Raw genomic sequence first — 21,061 nt, forward strand, 5'->3', positions numbered from 1 at the left:
TATCTTTAACATAATTCACTTGCACTAATAAGCAATCTAGGTTAGTTCTATCTTTTACATAATTCACTTGCACTAATAAGCAATCTAGGTTAGTTCTAAAGAGATTACTGGCTCTAGGCCAGGGGATTGAAATTGCCAACTTAAAACACACATTATCCTTACACACTAAATCTCCTCCTAAATTTGGCCCCTTTCTTCACTAATAACCCTAATCCGACATCCTTTTCCCTAACTTCCTTATTCCCTTCCAGGTTATTCTAAACTACTCCGTATTTTATTCTAAAAATTCATCTCTCCCTTCTACATTGTTTTCCTTTCCTCTTCCATCAAATCCATCGTTCTATGGCAAAATCACAGCGGCGCCACATCAGAATAATCACAGCGAAGGCTATCAAATCCATCGTTCTACGAAAAAATCACAGCGGCGATCCATCAGTCTTGAGCAAAATTATACCGAAGACTATTGACCACCGAAATCGGGTGAAGATTGATGCATAAATTAGGTTTAACCCATCAGTCTTGAGCAAAATCAGATCGAAGACTATCGACCACTGAAATCGGGTGAAGATTGATGCAAAAATTAGGTTTAAAGGTGATAAAACTGTAATCGTTATCGTCAATGTTCTAGCCGCCCTGAATATGTGTTACCAACTAATTGATAATATATGTTTTTGGTTCTTTGATTCTTTCATTCTACCCTGATTTCTCCCCAATTTTTACATGTATTTGTTTTCTAGGGTTTTTTTTTTTTTTTTTTTACCTGATCTCTGGATTTGGCTGCAATAGTTGTGGTGACGTTTTGTTATTTGAAATGTACATTTTTTTTTTCGTTTGACTCTTGGATTGATTCAATTGTTGTTTTCTTTGTGATTTGGCATATATTATATTTAGGTTTCCTTTTATATTTATAATCAGATTATTAGCATTTATACCTGGAGCTCTAAGATATTTGTTTAATTATGTTTCATTTTACAGCTTCAGCTTCATATGCAGGTGGTTCATGCCACCTATTTAAGCCAAAAGCTCCAACGTATGTAATGGCCCCTTCTTCCAACTACTCTTTTCTTAAATTGGCTAATATAAATGTTATTTCACGTTGTAACGCCAACAATTACAATCACACAAGCTTCATCGTTGATCATGAACCATTATTATCAGTTAGTTTACGTATCCAAAGAATGGAAGGTGGAAAAGTAATGAAATCTGTGACCGAAAATGAAGTAAGGGATGTTTCAGATATAATGAAGTTAGTCTAAAATGAAAAAGTATTTTACAAATTTATTTATCATAAGTGTCAGGATCATTATATTGAGTGTCATGGTCATCTTTACAGGTGTTTCTCTTAGTTTACCTGCTCAAGGGACTTCTGCTGATTTTTATCATATTGATGCTCAGGTTTTCTTCTTTATTTCTTTTTAACTTTTAATTTGAATTAAATTTATTGATATATTATATATAGTTGTTCAACAACCTATATTTCCTTCATTTACAGTTGAGTTGTATATTTGTATGCATTTGATATTATCTCATCTATAGAATTTGAACATTTTGTTAATCTTCTTGCAACTGGAGATCGCGGAGTCGTGTGGTCTTATCTGAGAGGATTTACAGAACTTATGTTAGTTATTCATTGAGTTTCGCAAATGATTCAAATTATTTTATTTCTTACTTTGTATAAGATAACGCTTTAGATTTGTTACTGCTTTCACTTATATCATGAGTGTGCATAACATACCTAGCTTATAATAGAAGACATTGGAGGTTATCTTTTCTCTAGCAGTCAACACCCTGATTTTGCTACAAAACTTAATTTTAAAGTCACGCATCAGAGGTTATCTTTTCACCTTATGCCTAGATAATCAATTTAATTTCTTTTCATTTGTTATGTAGTTGTTACTAATGCACATGTATAATCAGTTTGAAGTTGCTTCACCATTGGTCTCTGATGGTGCAAGTAGTGAGGTTTGCTTAACTTCTTCAACTACGAAATAGAGAAGTATTAGAAGATTATTAGCTACTGATGATAGTGGTGTTGGTACTGTAAGGATATTAGGACCCAAAACAACGCAAGTGATTCAACAAGATCACTCACCGATAGTAATTCTACAAGATTACTAACCCACTTAATGAACGAAAGATTATAAATGCAAGAAATGTAAATCGACACAAGAGATAACGTGGTTATATGCAATCCTTGTGATTGCTTTAGTCCACGGACCAACTAGAGAATGTATTTACTGAATATTTGTGGTGTGTTTACAATGAGTTACAAGAGGGTCTATTTATAGAATGGTTTAAGGAGTAAGCTAAAAACAATTCCTTGAAGCTTCATGTGAGTTTCCTGACAGCTTCATGGAGGCTACATGTGAGTTTCCTGACAGCTTTGTGGAAGGTACATGTGAATTTCCTCACAACTTCGTGGAAGCTACATGTGAGTTTCCTAACAACTTCGTAGAAGCTACATGTGAGTTTCCTAACAACTTCGTGGAAGCTTCGTGTGAGTTTCCTGGAATCTTCCCTCTAATTGTTTAAAGTTCTCCATATCTCCAACAATCTCCCACTTGGAGACTTTGAACAAACTCAACCTTCGTCAACCTAAAATATCAACGATCTAACCAAGAACGTTAAACCACCATTATACCGCCAAACTCCATTTGGGACACGCACACTCAACACATACTTCGGATGAGCAGACTTTCGATACAAGGTCTTCAACACTACTTGTTAGAAATGAAACATTAACTCTCTAATTCTCTAGTTGGGGTCTTCTCTCATCAATTCATTAGAAGACCAATTGAGGTAATGCAAAACCTCAATTCCTCTGTCGTAACAACCTTAGTAAACATATCAGCAGGATTCTTCGTACCAAGGATTTTCTCCAATAATAAAGTACCATCATTTATATGTTGTCGAATAAAATGATACCTTATCTTGATGTGTTACGTACGACTATGAAACACCGGATTCTTCCCAAGATGAACCGCACTTTGATTATCACAATTCAAGACGTAATAGTCTTGTCTTTTACCCAACTCACCTAAGAAGTTTTTCAACCAACCAAGCTCTTTAGAAGCTTCCGCAATAGCCATATATTCGGCTTCGGTGGTTGTGACAACCCGTAAATTTCCGGCAAAATTTAAACAAAAATCTTTATATGATTTCATTCAACCTCGACTAATTCCGACGATTCACGAACAATCATTTGTAAATAATTACGCATTAATTTGATATATTAATATTATTATTATTAATATCCTTTTTAAACAAGATATCAATAATTAATATCTTTATTATCAGTATTGTTATTATGAATAAAAAAAATATTGACAAATATTCTTGGAAAAGTAGTAAATCAATTTGTTTATTTTAAAAAAAATATATATATATAAAAAAATCCTTAAAATAAATGATTTTTTTAATAAAATAAATAAATAAATAAACAAATTACTTTTTAATTAAAAATTATAATGGAAAACTACTTTTATTATTTTATTTTGTGCATTATCCCATGACCTAACATTTAATACTTTTGAATTTTAAAATCTCATTAAAAATTAAAATATTTCTTAATCTTTTTATTATTTTATTCTTTTTATCAAATTTTTTCAAGTATAAATACCCCTCATTTCTCATTCAAACTTACACCAAAATTTCTCTCATTCTCTCTTTGAAGAATTAGTACTAGTAAGTATTCTTTTCTTACTTTTTACTTTTTACTTTTTACTATTTACTTCGATTTATTATTTTTTACCGAAACATGTAAATAATGTTATAAATTATATGCAAATTAAAATAAAAATAAATAACATGTTATAATTAGTAATATATGTTACTAAAAATTATAAAAGTATTTTTATGAATTAATATATAGGAGTTATAATTAAAATCGAATTAATGAATATATATGTATATACGCACCTAACGTGAAGGTTATAATTAAAGATAGCGTACAAAGACTACAAACATCACCGCTACTTGTGGCCTAGGTTGATCCTTGTTACCATTATGGGACGCTTGTGGATCTCGAATGCCAAGACTTAGATTCTGGTCAAGAGATCCTGGGCCGCTCGGTAACAATAGATCATTCGAGTGACTTGCATGTTAGCGACGAAGTTTGGGCGAGATTGTACAACATCTTTGTTAAGAATTATAACCCGAACATTCTTAAACTAGAAGCTTACTATAAGTGGAAGTTTTTCATAAATAGTAGGTTTTCAAAAATAGAAACTTTTGAGAAATAGGAACTTTTCTCGAAAACCGTCACTGTCAATATAGTTGCTATATTAATAAACATACTTTATGTCAAGTTAGACATTAACTAATCAAACGTTATACCTCAAGGTTGATATCCAGATCACTTACTTGCTTTACTTTCCTTCTTGCGTGGAATACTTCAACTGCTATTTAATGTGAGTTCATCTGCTCCCTTTTTATCTATATTTTTGGGCTGAGAATACATGCGCAACTTTTATAACTGTTTTACACGTATCAACTATTAAAATGTGATATGTTGGGCTATGACCAGCAAGTCCCCAACCGACAAGTATAAACGATAACTTGTTACGGGGCAAACTTGAAAGTCTAGTCTAAATACAAGTACAAACTATTAAACTGTGATGTGTTGGGCTATGACCAGCAAGTTCCCAACCGACAAGTATAAACGATAACTTGTTACGGGGCAAACTTGAAAGTCTAGTCTAAATATCAGTACCAACTGTTAAAACTATGCTATACCCGGCTATGTCTGACCAAGTCCCTACAATGATATTTTTAATTGCTGCGGCATTCTTAATTATTGGGGATAGGCCTATCGGGAGTAACGTCCCCGATACATTTGACTAAGTCTTTGTATTACTTAATAATGAAATTAAAACGACAAGGACAGAACAACTTGTCATGGGGCAAACAACGTTTAGTCTAAATATCACGCACTGGCAAAACTTTTGATCCTGCGGGAGATCAACTTTACAAACTAAATCTTGTGGTCTAACACTATTACTGAAATCATTATTTATGACAAATCTATGAACTCACTCAACCTCGTGTTGACCTTTTTAAGCATGTTTATTCTCAGGTACTTAAGTATTACTTCCGCTGTATATCTGCTGCTTTGATGATGATTGCTTGCTATGCTTGGAGTCTTCATTACATATCATATCAATTAAAGACATTTAATGTTCTAAATACAATGTAATCTATTTATCTTCCGCTGCAAAACTCAATAAAACGTCTCATATAGAGTCGTTCTCGTTTATACAACTGTGATTTGATATAATTAGTGACGTTATTCTTCCAGGCCCTATCTGGAGGACGTCACAGATTGGTATCAGAGCAGGTTGTTGTAGAGAACCAGGATTGCATTTTATGTGTGCCTTATACAATTAGGTACCTTAGCAATGTAGGACTACAACTTTCCTTGACCATAGTGCCTTTAATTGTTGCCTTTAATTGTTAAATGCTACACTATGCTTTAGGAACTTTATTTATCTTAGAATGCCGAGCCAATCTAAGAACTCTCCTAATTCCCCTAAGTATTATCCAATTACGCCACCGCATTTAAATGTGACACCATGATTTCTGAAATTCTTGACATTCCTATGTCATCTATCATGGTTTTGTGTATTACATATGTATTACATGAAATATTATCCATGATTTTTGAAACTCCTATAATTGTTACTATTCATACTCAAACGTATATAACTCCCTGTTATATCACGTACCTATATGCCTTATGCCTTTATGCATCGGTTTGCAAATCGGAAAATGTCATTGGGTTATCACAGTATACGAATTGTAATTCTTTAATCAATATCTGGTTACAAACTTTTTATTTATAATCTCAACACGTCATACCACCATTATTACATAAATGGATGACACATCATCATATCTTATCATATCTTATCATATCTATTCCAGTAAACTTTGTCTACCACTTTTCCTAAATTCTCTCCGTAAATTACGGAAATCTTTTTGCTATAAATACGTATTCAAGGAGACGAATATATCATTCAGTATTCAATACCCATTTCATATCAAACCCTATTCCAAACACATAATATGAATTTCTCGAACTCTTGGAGCTCCAACGGCAGCGTAACCGGAACAAACGAACCAATCAGCCATCATCTTTTCTGGATGAATTGGGGATGGGTTCGTAGCCGACTCAATCAATGGAGGCAAGAAGAAGGTGATCCCTTCCACCAACCAAATTCACCTCTTGGTGAAGAACCTGAAGCACTTACCGGCGAACCAGTCCGAAACACTATTTTCTCTCTTCTTTCCAGGGTATTCCGTCACGAATATATAATATCGAAGATTCTAGATCTTATTCACCCCCTTGTTCCAACCTCCAATCATCCCGGAATAGTAGAAGAAGTCAACGAGCTTCGCGCTCGAGTGGTGGCTCTGGAGAATATGGTGCGACACCTACGAACACTAGCAGTAGCACCAGCAGCATAACCAGTACCACCAATACCATCAACATCACCGCTAACAGCATCAGCTTCATCAACCACAACATCCGCATCCCACTCCTCAACATCACACTCAGCACCTCAAACATCAACATCATACGCCCATAGATACCAAGGAATATTAGTAATAATGAGTTAAGATGTATTGACTCATTCTTCGTGAAGAATTATATATGTATACCTTATATATGTATGATTTGGAACAATAATAAATTTTGCCGTACTAAGCAATTACGTGTGAATCTCAACTAGTATGTACTACTTGGTTAATTCATATCAGTAATATGCTATGATGTACACCCTTCGTTAATGACTTAACAATTGTTAATCACTGCTTCAACACAATAAACTCCATTTCATAATAAATCAAGTGTAACGATGAATGTATTGATTCATAACTTCATTAGCGAAATATTTCGCGACAATTATGAAATCTCTAAGGTTTTGGAGATTATTACTCTCGTTCCAAACCGCAAAACAGATGAGTTTAATATATATTAACTCATTAAATCCATGATTATATCTGAAGAATACATATATGAACGTATATCTCCATAAAGATTGTAAATTCTATTGTACAAACTGTTAATTGTGAAAATATTTTAACGGGTAGGTAATACCCGAGAAATATTTATATCTCACATTAATACACTGTACATTCTTCAATTTTGATTCATAAATCATTAATTATGCTCACTACCTTCACAGTGATATACAATCATTTCATACAAATTTAATTACACATTCTGAAATTAACATACCAGAATTCAAGTAAAGCTTTAGCAGGTGTTATCTTCCTAAAGATCACTACATTCACGAATTATATTCATTTGTATTCTGCAATGAATTATCACATCAAACCACCGAAATTATCATTCATTACTTTTGAAATCAACAACGCCTATTCGTTAACCATTAGATCCGTTGACAATTACAATCAGCGTTTAATCATCTAAAAATAAAATTTCTTGAAACCATCTCGGATTGATAACCAATGATTCAAATATGGCTGCATTAAATGCAGAGGAAACAGAAGAATTTTCCTCGTCATTGGATCTTAGAAATTCTAAGATATCATTGTATCATTCGTTATAAATATCCTCTATATTTCTGAAGATATCTTCATAACGATTCTTGACCGCAATTAACTGTCTCCTTGCGATATCTTTATTACATCATAAAGGAAACTGTATTAGTTTTTATATTCTGTAAAATTCAAGTTTAAATTATGAATGATTTGAAGTAGTGTTGGGAATTGAAGCATGAGTTAGTATAATATAATGACGTCAGGCCAACGTGATTATATTACAGTAAGTCATGCTAAATTTTTAATAGAAGATGATGATTCATAGATTTTATGATCATCATTTGTCATGTTACACGACTCTTATATTCTACTTAAACTCTGAACATATCAAGAAAATATATTATTGATAGTTCTATTCTGAGCAATTTTGGTAATTTACCAAATCAAATCGTGATATTACGCTTAGAACAGTAGGTCCATTCGAAACTCCATACCTACAAATTCTGGACCATTACTCGCTTTACTTAGAGTCGAGAGGAGAATAAAAAGGCAAAGAGCTCCGACATATAAGGGAAAATATAAAGCCCGATAACGACATCGAAATTACAAACCGTGTATATCAATGCGTATAGCAATATAAAGACACGGGAGAACTAAAAATACGATAAATACTAGAGCATAATAGAAGTAAACAGACTCCTCTGGTGGGAGTTGGAAAAGAAGGAAGATTGTGTTGATAACCAATATAAGGTCAAGAACAAGAACTGGATTGAGCATATTAACAAATCTTTTGGAAATATGAATCGAGGAAAGAAAATATAGAAGTGGTGAAGATAATGAAACGGAAGAAGCTAATTTATAGCGAAATTCCAGACACATCAATCGAGGCAATTCACCGCATTTAATTAAAGAAAATCCTAATTTCCTTAATTACCGGAAAATCAAATCCTATAGACTACGAAGATTTCCTCTAATTCCTTGAATCCCGGAAATCAATCGTGACTACGTCAAAAGTTAAGACGAACATTTAATTTCCTCATTTCAATCTTTTACGATAGCTTCATTTATACTCTTTCTATAATCGAATTACTTTATCCATATTATTAAATGTCGATAAAACTCTAATTTTCAACTCATATTCATCATTCTTGTTGTAAAGAATGATGATCTCTATCAAATTTCATGACTATGATTTTCATGAACTCTTCTCTGTTTTATCTACCCTAATATTGTGGCATAAACGCTCAAGGTTTAAATAAGCTCACTATTATTCATCACACATTTCATGTATATTGAAATGCTTGTATAACGTCATCATCTCTTTCTGAGGAAAAACTAATCAATGACACTCTTGTTAAATCCTTTAGATAACCTCCGCATTAATAATAAAATGCACTTCGTAGAATTTATGGATCGTAAGATTTAAACGCTAGAAACAAAACAATATCCTATTAGTTGGAATTCACGAAAGGCCCCGAGCATACCTGGGAACGTGAAGACCAAATAAAACGAAAATATCCTCACCTGTTTACAAACAACGCCGACTGATGGCAACAACTAAATTTCGGGACGAAATTTCTATTAACAGGGGGATACTGTGACAACCCGTAAATTTTCGGCAAAATTTAAACAAAAATCTTTATATGATTTCATTTAACCTCGACTAATTCCGACGATTCACGAACAGTTATTTGTAAATAATTACGCATTAATTTGATATATTAATATTATTATTATTAATATCCTTTTTAAACAAGATATCAATAATTAATATCTTTATTATCAGTATTGTTATTATGAATAAAAAAAATATTGACAAATATTCTTGGAAAAGTAGTAAATCAATTTGTTTATTTTTAAAAAAAAAATATATATAAAAAAATCCTTAAAATAAATGATTTTTTTAATAAAATAAATAAATAAATAAATAAATTACTTTTTAATTAAAAATTATAATGGAAAACTACTTTTATTATTTTATTTTGTGCATTATCCCATGACCTAACATTTAATACTTTTGAATTTTAAAATCCCATTAAAAATTAAAATATTTCTTTTTCTTTTAATTATTTTATTCTTTTTACCTAATTTTTTCAAGTATAAATACCCCTCATTTCTCATTCAAACTCACACCAAAATTTCTCTCATTCTCTCTTTGAAGAATTAGTACTAGTAAGTATTCTTTTCTTACTTTTTACTTTTTACTTTTTACTTTTTACTTTTACTTTTTACTTTTTACTTTTTACTATTTACTTCGATTTATTATTTTTTACCGAAACATGTAAATAATATTATAAATTATATGCAAATTAAAATAAAAATAAATAACATGTTATAATTAGTAATATATGTTACTAAAAATTATAAAAGTATTTTTATGAATTAATATATAGGAGTTATAATTAAAATCGAATTAATGAATATATATGTATATACGCACCTAACGTGAAGGTTATAATTAAAGATAGCGTACAAAGACTACAAACATTACCGCTACTTGTGGCCTAGGGTGATCCTTGTTACCATTATGGGACGCTTGTGGATCTCGAATGCCAAGACTTAGATTCTGGTCAAGAGATCCTGGGCCGCTCTGTAACAATAGATCATTCGAGTGACTTGCATGTTAGCGACGAAGTTTGGGCGAGATTGTACAACATCTTTGTTAAGAATTATAACCCGAACATTCTTAAACTAGAAGCTTACTATAAGTGGAAGTTTTTCATAAATAATAGGTTTCCAAAAATAGAAACTTTTGAGAAATAGGAACTTTTCTCGAAAACCGTCACTGTCAATATAGTTGCTATATTAATAAACATACTTTATGTCAAGTTAGACATTAACTAATCAAACGTTATACCTCAAGGTTGATATCCAGATCACTTACTTGCTTTACTTTCCTTCTTGCGTGGAATACTTCAACTGCTATTTAATGTGAGTTCATCTGCTCCCTTTTTATCTATATTTTTGGGCTGAGAATACATGCGCAACTTTTATAACTGTTTTACACGTATCAACTATTAAACTGTGATATGTTGGGCTATGACCAGCAAGTCCCCAACCGACAAGTATAAACAATAACTTGTTACGGGGCAAACTTGAAAGTCTAGTCTAAATACAAGTACAAACTATTAAACTGTGATATGTTGGGCTATGACCAGCAAGTTCCCAACCGACAAGTATAAACAATAACTTGTTACGGGGCAAACTTGAAAGTCTAGTCTAAATATCAGTACCAACTGTTAAAACTATGCTATACCCGGCTATGTCCGACTAAGTCCCTACAGTGATATTTTTAATTGCTGCGGCATTCTTAATTATTGGGGATAGGCCTATCGGGAGTAACGTCCCCGATACATTTGACTAAGTCTTTGTATTACTTAATAATGAAATTAAAACGACAAGGACAGAACAACTTGTCATGGGGAAAACAACGTTTAGTCTAAATATCACGCACTGGCATAACTTTTGATCCTGCAGGAGATCAACTTTACAAACTAAATCTTGTGGTCTAACACTATTACTGAAATCATTATTTATGACAAACCTATGAACTCACTCAACCTCGTGTTGACCTTTTTAAGCATGTTTATTCTCAGGTACTTAAGTATTACTTCCGCTGTATATCTGCTGCTTTGATGATGATTGCTTGCTATGCTTGGAGTCTTCATTACATATCATATCAATTAAAGACATTTAATGTTCTAAATACAATGTAATCTATTTATCTTCCGCTGCAAAACTCAATAAAACGTCTCATATAGAGTCGTTCTCGTTTATACAACTGTGATTTGATATAATTAGTGACGTTATTCTTCCAGGCCCTATCTGGAGGACGTCACAGTGGTTGATAAAGCAACACTCTTTTGTAGTCGAGACATCCAACTAACTGCCGTCTTCCCTATTGTGAAAACATAACCCGTAGTGCTTTTCCCCGAATCATCACATCCACCCAAATCAGCATCTGCATAACCCCTAAGTATGAGATTGTTTTTGGAGAAACACAATCCCATATTAGAAGTACCTTTCAAATAACGAAGCAACCATTTGACCGCTTCCCAATGCTCTTTCCCCGGATTAGACATATAACGACTTACAACTCCCACTGCGTGAGCAATATCGGGTCTTGTACAAACCATGGCATACATAATACTACCCATGGCCGATGCATATGGAATCTTTTCCATATCCGTTTTATCTTTTACCGTCTTTAGTGATTGACTTTTCGATAACTTAATCGTGCTACCCAAAGGCATAGAACGAGCCTTTGAATTCTCCATATTGAACCTCTCTACTACTTTCTTAATATATTTGGATTGAGACAAGTATAGAGTACCTTTCACACGATCACGCACAATACTCATGCCAAGTATTTGCCTAGCAGCACCAAGATCTTTCATCTCGAATTCACGGGAAAGTAATCCCTTCAACTTGTTAATTTCGGACATGTTGGAACCTGCAAGTAACATGTCATCAACATACAACAATAAGATTATATAAGAAGACTTGAGTTTCTTCAAGTAGCAACAGTGATCCGCTTCACATCATAAGAAACCAATCTTCTTCATAAAATCATCAAACTTCAAGTACCATTGCCGAGGTGCTTGCTTCAATCCATACAAACTTTTCTTTAACTTACAAACGCACTTCTCTTTACCCTTTACCTCAAAGCCCTCGGGTTGCCTCATGTAGATCTCTTCAACAAGATCACCATGCAAGAATGCGGTCTTCACATCTAGTTGCTCTAGATGTAAGTCTTCGGATGCAACCATAGAAAGTACCAAACGAATAGTAGTCATCTTCACCACTGGTGAAAATATCTCTTGGTAGTCAACTCCTTTCTTTTGTTGAAAACCTTTAACCACCAAACGAGCCTTGTACCTTTTCTTGCCATCCAACTCATTCTTGATTCGATACACCCATTTACTTTGCAACGCCCTTTTATCATGAGGTAACTTCACTAGTGACCAAGTTTTATTCTTCTCAAGTGACCACATCTCTTCTTTCATGGCAAGCTCCCATTGTATGGATTCTTTTGTCTTCCTTGCCTCAAAGTAACTTTCGGGTTCACCATTCTCGGTATAGAGCAAGTAGTTTGCTGATGGAGAATACCTAGGATTAGGTTTGGGCACTCTAGTCGAGCGTCTTAGTGTAGGAGTAACCGAAATGGTTGGACCGGTTTCATTTGTATCCTCCTCATCACTAGAACTCGCAATATGTTCGAAATCATCACCACTTTCCGAACCATCCCCATCATTAGCATTTTCTGACGCCTCACCGTTCATTGGCAATTCATTGTTTCCCGTACTCCCACTAGAACCTGTAAGATCATCAATAGAAACATCGTCAAAAGTAACATGACCCGGTTTAGGACTCCCCGTTTCCGGTTTGCCATAGACCGAATCTTCATCAAAAGTAACATCGCGAGAACGAATTACTTTTCAAGCCTCGTTATCCCAACAACGATAACCCATTTCATCCGAACCGTAGCCAATGAAAATACACTTCTTTGACTTAGCTTCAAGCTTGTCTCTATCCGCATCTTTGGTCTTCACATATGCATTACACCCAAAGATCCTAAGGTGACCATAACTCACTTCTTACCTTGCCATTCTTCCTCGGGAATTCGGAAACCCAACGGTGTTGAGGGTCCCCTATTTATCAAATAAGCCGCCGTGTTAACCGCATCCGCCCAAAACATTTTAGGCAAACCAGCATGTAGTCTCATACTCTTAGCCCTTTCATTTAACGTACGATTCATACGTTCGGCGACCCCATTGTGTTGCGGTGTCTCTGGTACTATTTTTAACATTCTAATACCGAGCTTTGCACAATGGTCTTTAAACTCAAGACTACCATATTCCCCTCCATTATCCGACTTCAAGCACTTGACCTTCAAGTTAGTCTCATTTTCTACTATAGCTTTCCACTTCATAAATGTATTAAATACATCAGATTTAGCTTTAAGAAAATAAACCCATACCTTTCGAGTGGAGTCGTCAATGAAGGTGACATAATAGCGAGAACCTCCATGTGATTCTACATTGGTTGGACCAAACACATCCGTATGAACAAGCTCCAATTTCTCCAACTTAGGAGCATTTCCCGATTTCCCAAAAGTCACCTTCTTTTGCTTCCCATATACACATGGTTCGCAAAATCCAAGTTCTACCTTTTTCAAATCTGGAATTCTCCCACTCGAAACAAGCATCTTCATACCCTTCTCACTCATATGCCCGAATCTTCGGTGCCATAGAGTTGATTCGGACTCAACATTAACCGTAGCAATCACCGTGTCTTCATCAAACACTTCAACCATATAAAGAGTTCCCCTTTTATGTCCACGAGCCACGACACAACTACCCTTAACTACCTTCCATTGGCGGTTTTTAAAAGTAACCGCGTTACCTTCATCATCTAATTGATCAACCGAAATAAGTTTCCTTTTTAATTTAGGAATGTACCTTACGTTTTTCAAGGTCCAATTAGAGCCAAGAGTAGTCTTCAATACAACATCTCCAATGCCCTCTATATTGAGTTGTTTGTCGTCTGCTAATCTCACCTTGCCTTGATATGAACGAAAATTCTTCATCATCCTTTTGACATGAGTAGCATGAAACGAAGCTCCCGAATCCAAAATTCAAGACTCCATAGAATTTTCAACACTACATAAAAGTGCATCATCACTTTCTTTCAAGTTCACACCTTTCGCCGGATCATTTTTACAATTCTTTTGAAAGTGTCCTTTTTGATTGCAACCCCAACAAACAGCTTCACTTCTATCTTTCGATGGATACCTCTTCTTATACTTCTTTCTACCCTTCTTCTCACCGCGATCAAATTTCCTACCACGGTTGTCGGTACTTAACAAAAAACCGGATGTCGATTCCCCCGAGTTTCTCCTACGAGTATCTTCACCAAGAATCAAATCCCTTATTCCTTCAAACGCTAGCTTAGTAGTTCCCGTAGAGCTACTAACTGCGGTAACCGTACCCGACCAACTTTCCGGTAATGATGAAAGCAAGATTAGTGCCTTTAACTCATCATCAAACACAATATCTACCGATGCTAACCTCGATATGATGTTGTTGAACTCGTTGATATGATCCGTTGCACTCGTACCTTCCTTCATCTTCGTATTGAACAATTGTCGCATGAGAAAAACCTTATTAGAAGCGGTAGGTTTCTCATACATGTTAGAGAGTGCTTTCAAGCAAGCAAACGTCGTCTTCTCATTCACAACGTTGTATGCAACGTTCTTAGCAAGTGAAAGACGAATCGCACCCAAAGCTTGACGATCCAAAAGCGTCCAATCGGCATCGCTCATGCTTTCGGGCTTGGTCTCTAACAGAGGTTGATGTTGCTTCTTTTGATACAAGTAATCTTCAATTTGCATCTTCCAAAAGCCAAAGTCTCTCCCATCGAATCGGTCGATTCTAAACTTCCCGTCTTCCGCCATCGTTCCCTTAACGAAACCTTGTGCTCTGATACCAGTTGTAAGGATATTAGGACCCAAAACAACGCAAGTGATTTAACAAGATCACTCACCGATAGTAATTCTACAAGATTACTAACCCACTTAATGAACGAAACATTATAAATGCAAGAAATGTAAATCGACACAAGAGATAACGTGGTTATATGCAATCGTTGTGATTGTTTTAGTCCACGGACCAACTAGAGAATGTATTTACTGAATATTTGTGGTGTGTTTACAATGAGTTACAAGAGGGTCTATTTATAGAATGGTTTAAGGAGTAAGCTAAAAACAATTCCTTGAAGCTTCATGTGAGTTTCCTGACAGCTTCATGGAGGCTACATGTGAGTTTCCTGACAGCTTCGTGGAGGCTACATGTGAATTTCCTCACAACTTCGTGGAAGTTACATGTGAGTTTCCTAGCAACTTCGTAGAAGTTACATGTGAGTTTCCTAACAATTTCGTGGAAGCTTCGTGTGAGTTTTCTGGAATCTTCCCTCTAATTGTTTAAAGTTCTCCATATCTCCAACAGGTACCTTATATGGGCCTTCTGCTTTCGGTGCATTTGTTTACCAACGACTATGACCTCTAATGATATTGGTATGGTTATATTGTTTCCTGCTGTTGCTACTGTCGCATTGGTGTTGCTTTTGTTTCCCCCTAACAATTATATTTATGTATACCTATTTGCAGGCCAAAGAATCTTGAAACCAGACGCGAATGTCAAATTTCATATGTGAGCCTACCAAAAGATGGGACCAAACAATCGCAAATCCAGCATCTCTGATAATTGGGTTGCAAACGAATATTGAGAGCATACCAGCAGTACGATACCTACAACACTACTTCGAATTCAAATCTTTCAACCAACTGAAAGCCTACATGATGACAGGTAACACTATAACTATCTACTAAGTATATAGTTCCGCAAAATAATAAAACAATATTAGCTATTTCCATTATACTTTTATTTTGAGTATGCTTTATTTAGCACTTAATACGCTATGACAACAACGATAAAACAACTCAGCCACATACTTGATATGCATAGACCAAAAGAACTCAGCCACATCCTTGGAAACCATTATGGAATTAGTACAATATTAGCTATTTCCAATATACTTCTATTTTGAGTATGCTTAATTTAGCGCTTAATCACTACATCGGGTGCGTCAAAAATATTGAAGGCATCAATTTAAGGAAAGTTCACACTACGTACGGAGCTGTAATGATAGTAGAAAACAATAACACCTAACTATTTTCCTTCGAGGGTTTATATGGAGCATATAAAGTGAGCACTTATTTGACAAATCATAATGTGCCTAATTTATTATATTGATAGGTTTCATGAAGTCCACATCGAAGTAATTGTGTAAACACATATTAGACCCATTGTAAATGCCTAATGGTTAGTCATCGTTTTTTTGCATTACTATACATGACAGCTGGGATAATGGACGAGTTGGTTAATGGGTCACCTGAGCAATGTTTTGTGTGGGCCATGTTAGGTTACAGTTAGCAGTATTATTAAAGTATATTTTTTTAATAGTCGCCTGTATTTTAAATTAGATGGAGTAGGAGGTATTCTCCATTAAAAGTTCACTCTGTAACTTTTGACGTGTCTGATACGAGTGTTCAACTAATTTGACATGCTTAATAACCAAAACTTATTTGACATGTTTAATTTATTTATGATATTTGTTAGATTTGCATACCATCTGTTTTTAAATATGAATTCAATATGTTAGCTCCATTGAAAGGCTAAAGCATGACTCTGTGGCTATTGTTGTTCATGCAGCCCATGGGCCATGATCCAAATTGATTGTTAGCAGTCTCAAAGAAATACACTTACTATTCATACTAAGCGGGCTAAAGTGGTAAGTTATAATCACCATTACCTCTCATACTTCATATACTTATAAGGGGTACTTTGCTTCATTTATTATAAGCCAATCTTGGTTATACCCCTTTTCAATTCTCGGTTACGAAACCGAAATATTCACCAATTGTTACAAAAATGTGCATGCTCCGTAATAGCCATATATGCAGTTCATGGGGAACCATTACTCTGTGTAACTTATTTTCTTATTGTATAATCAAGTTGTTGATATGTAACTTATTTTCTTATTGCCACAGGCTGCAGTCTTTCAAGTTCTTGACAATCCTCCAATCAGTTGCTTGCTGCATTTTTTTTTTTTATTATTATTTAAAGCCAACCTAAAATCAGATGTTGCCTTCTTTTTATCAATGATATTAGGCTGCACTTAATTTTAAAGGCATGTACAATATTTATTGCCCCTGGGTTATACTTGTTAACTGATCATAAAGGATGTTTTTTTTTTGTCTATCATATACAGTACCTCTTATGAGATATGGAGTATATTGGTAATTTTGTATTGTTTAAAACATAAAGTGTTTGATCTATACATCTTTCTATAAGTTGCGTAACAGAATAACAATAACGCCGCAGCATCGCGCGGCCCGATTTGATTCTACTTTTATACAAACCAATGTCTGCACAATAAAATAAATTAATGTATAAAGAAAGACAAAAAGAGAGCAAACGAAACTTGAATTGTGAGTGATCATTTCATCGATTTTTCCATTGCGTGAAATTTTTTGTTCGAAAATTGAGTTACTACTCGCATTGCTCCTTTTAAAACCAATCATATCCTATTAAATGTGTGGTAACAAATGGAAATGTAGTTAAAGATCTTAAGATCATCAATTGAATAAGGCAGAATCAAGATTTAGGTTCCTCCTAATTATACAATAATAGATATTAGTAAATACTGTTTTTCTACCCTTAAATATGCAAAACTCACAAACTCTATACTATAACATATGTGTAGAACTTGTATAACGACAAAAAATGATTTTTTGTATCCATATTCATATATGATCAATAATCAAACCAACTCAACTTCATTTAATAAAAAAAATACACAAATGATATGTGCAAAAGCAAATTTACCTCGGACAAAAGATGATCTTTAGCAAGTTTCTAGTTGTTATCAACATGATTCTTCGCAACTACGCGTTCATCTGCCCAAAATATATAAAGAGCTCAACATATATTCCTGTTTTTAACTCAAACTGATTAATACAAAAATGATATTTTAAATCTATATATAATATTCCATCTAACACACTGAACTTAACTGGTGTACCTCAATAAGCCAATAAGTGAACCACCATATAAAGCTATGGCGAAAAACGCGACGTTCTTTAACCGATGTTTCGGATAATTCAGCTCCATAGTCAGCTAAATCAGCGCTAAGTTCATCCAAATTTTCATGAATCCTTACCTCCCCTATGTTTTTGTTTAACTCCAAAAGAGCCATTTTTATAAACCCCAATTATGTCTATTGTCTAGCGGAGGCAATTTAGACCCGTTCACTTATAAATGGGTCTTTGGGGAATGTTTAAGCTATAACAGATCAAAAAAGAAGAACGGTTGAAATTTTTTGAAAGTGTTATCATTTGAATGTGAAGTAACTTGATTTGAGATATTAAAGTTCTACCCGTGTTTGAGTTTCATGATCTGCCCATCTTGCCACCTCTAGTTATCTAAAGAAAAACCATATAAAAAAAACAAAATTAATAATTTTAGATTAAAAAATTAAAAACAGTAGTATAACACACTAAACCCAAAAATTTCAGATTTGATTAGCCATTAGGTTGACAATGCAAGCATCGATTGTGTCCTGGTTTTCGACTAGGAAGCTTCGACAACGTCTAACTCCGCCATGCATTTGTCACAATCTTCACAACAATCTTTACAAATAAACATGAATATAATGTGACGATCCGGATATTTTCGACCAAATTTAAACTTATTCTTATATGATCTCGATACGATAAGCAAAGTGTGTAATGTTGAGTCTTGAAAATTTTGAAACGATGTTCATATATTCATTTGACCTTGTACCATCCTCGGCGATTCACGAACAGTTGGGTGTAAATAAAAATGTAAATATGTATATATATAAATATAAATATAAGTACATATATTAATTTGAAGTAATAAAATATAATTTAAACATTACAATTAAAGATGTAAAATTAAGATATCAAATAATTAAGTTGTTATTAAAATAAATCTATATATAAGTATATAGGATTTCTATAAATAATTATTAGGATATATATTGGAATATATATACATAAGATATAAATATTATATGTAATATATATATATATATATATATATATATATATTATATAATTATTAAATATTACAATTAGAAAAATGTAATATTAATGTATAAGTTAAAACATAGTTGTTAATACTTTCATTATTAATATCGAATATTGATATCAGTATTATTAATATTATTAATTTAATATATATATGAGATTTGATAAGCATATTTTGATATATCAATATTACTAGTGTTATCTTTATTAATATTAATATTATTATTATTAAATAATATAATTACTAAAATTATTGGTAACAACATTAGTAATATCATTATTAGTAAAGTTTTTATAATTATTATTTTTGTTAATATAAAACAACTTGTTGTTACTATCATTAATATTATTATTATTCACATCATTATTATTATTAATAACTATAATTATATTTGAAATTAGTATTATTATTATTATTATTTTTTAGTATTATTAATAAAATTAAAAGTGTTATTAATATCAATATATTTATATTTACTAAGTACTGATATTAATTAGATACTACACATGTTAAACCAAATGAAAGAACCAAAATCTATGGAACGTAACCATCTAACTTTATCTGATAATTGTTTGATGTCTCTAATCTCGAATTTATTCAATAGATACAAACAGAATTCTGTTAACAATCAATTCAGCTTTTATATTTTTTTAATTTTCTTCTTGTTTGATTAGAAAAATGCTGTCAACCACGATCAGCTATAAACCCCACGAATTATACAATGTATGAATTAAGTCCTTTCTTTTATTCATTGTCATTATCAAATAAAACCCTTACATCCATTATCTGATTTAAATCAATAGAAGAAAATAAAGAAAAAACAGTCACAAACTCTGTTCTTGGTTCAATTTTCCAAAAGCTCGATTTTGAAATCAAACTCAAAATAATATAAATGCAGTATTGTTAGATATAATTCGTTTAAACTATCTGAATAGTTTCAAAAACCAATTTTTTATATTGAGTTCCAATTATAGAGTCAAAGTTACGAATTTAAAAGTCAACGTTTATGTTCATCAGAAAATTCGAAGGTGTTGTAATGTTTCTGTTGAAATTGAAGATCCAGAAAGTTTCTAGGAACGTTTTACTAACAATTTCAAGTTATAACTTTATTCTAAAATGATCTAAAATTCGAGATTTGATTTTTAGTTCATACGTATTATTCAGGGTCTGTTACAGCTTAAAAACTTTCTTTTCTGTTATTAAATTCAAATCAGATATGTTACGAGTTGTTTTGGTTTCGTTTGATAATCCTAAAATCATATAATCAAATCATTGATTTAATGATTTGGATTGATGTTCGTATTAGAGGATGAAGTGGATGAAGATAATAGAACAGAAAAAAAAAATTTGGGATAAATATATTTGGATTCGGTATTAGATCAGAAAAGCAAGCCAGCCCAGCTGGTTTGATGTGTTTGCGGTTTATTGAGAGGTCGTAGGTTCGAGCCCCGTTGGTGGCTGTTTTTTTTTTAAAAACCTATTGTTTTGAGGATAATTTCTATTATTATTATTATTATTATTATTATTATTATTATTATTATTATTATTATTATTATTATTATTATTATTATTATTATTATTATTATTATTATTATTATTATTATTGTAATTATTATTATTAATATCATAGTTATAAGAATTATAAGTATTACTAATGTTATTATTATTATTATTATTATTATTATTATTATTATTATTATTATTATTATTATTAAATGTTAGGAATATTAGGATTATTATTATTATTATTATTATTATTATTATTATTATTATTATTATTATTATTATTATTATTATTATTATTATTATTATTATTATTATTAGGTATTAGAATTATAATTATTATTAGTATTATTATTATTATTAGTATTATTATTATT

General features: G+C 32.7%; 1 long non-coding RNA gene across 3 annotated transcripts; it reads left to right on the forward strand.

Moving 5' to 3' along the window:
• The first annotated feature begins 272 nt into the window (after window positions 1-272).
• LOC139862363 (uncharacterized) lies at window positions 273-17,352 on the forward strand. Of its 3 annotated transcripts, none has more exons than XR_011764150.1 (6): window positions 273-592; window positions 976-1,220; window positions 1,334-1,395; window positions 15,674-15,872; window positions 16,779-16,857; window positions 17,117-17,352. It is a non-coding gene; the product is annotated as an uncharacterized lncRNA (long non-coding RNA). The 3 variants fall into 3 exon arrangements; XR_011764151.1 differs by lacking the exon at window positions 273-592 and adding an exon at window positions 748-813; XR_011764152.1 differs by lacking the exons at window positions 273-592; window positions 976-1,220; window positions 1,334-1,395 and adding an exon at window positions 1,427-2,035 and having other exon boundaries at window positions 15,513-15,872.
• Window positions 17,353-21,061: the final 3,709 nt, after the last annotated feature.

This window comes from Rutidosis leptorrhynchoides, chromosome 8 (genome assembly GCF_046630445.1).
Source record: "Rutidosis leptorrhynchoides isolate AG116_Rl617_1_P2 chromosome 8, CSIRO_AGI_Rlap_v1, whole genome shotgun sequence".
NCBI classification, from domain to species: domain Eukaryota; kingdom Viridiplantae; phylum Streptophyta; class Magnoliopsida; order Asterales; family Asteraceae; genus Rutidosis; species Rutidosis leptorrhynchoides.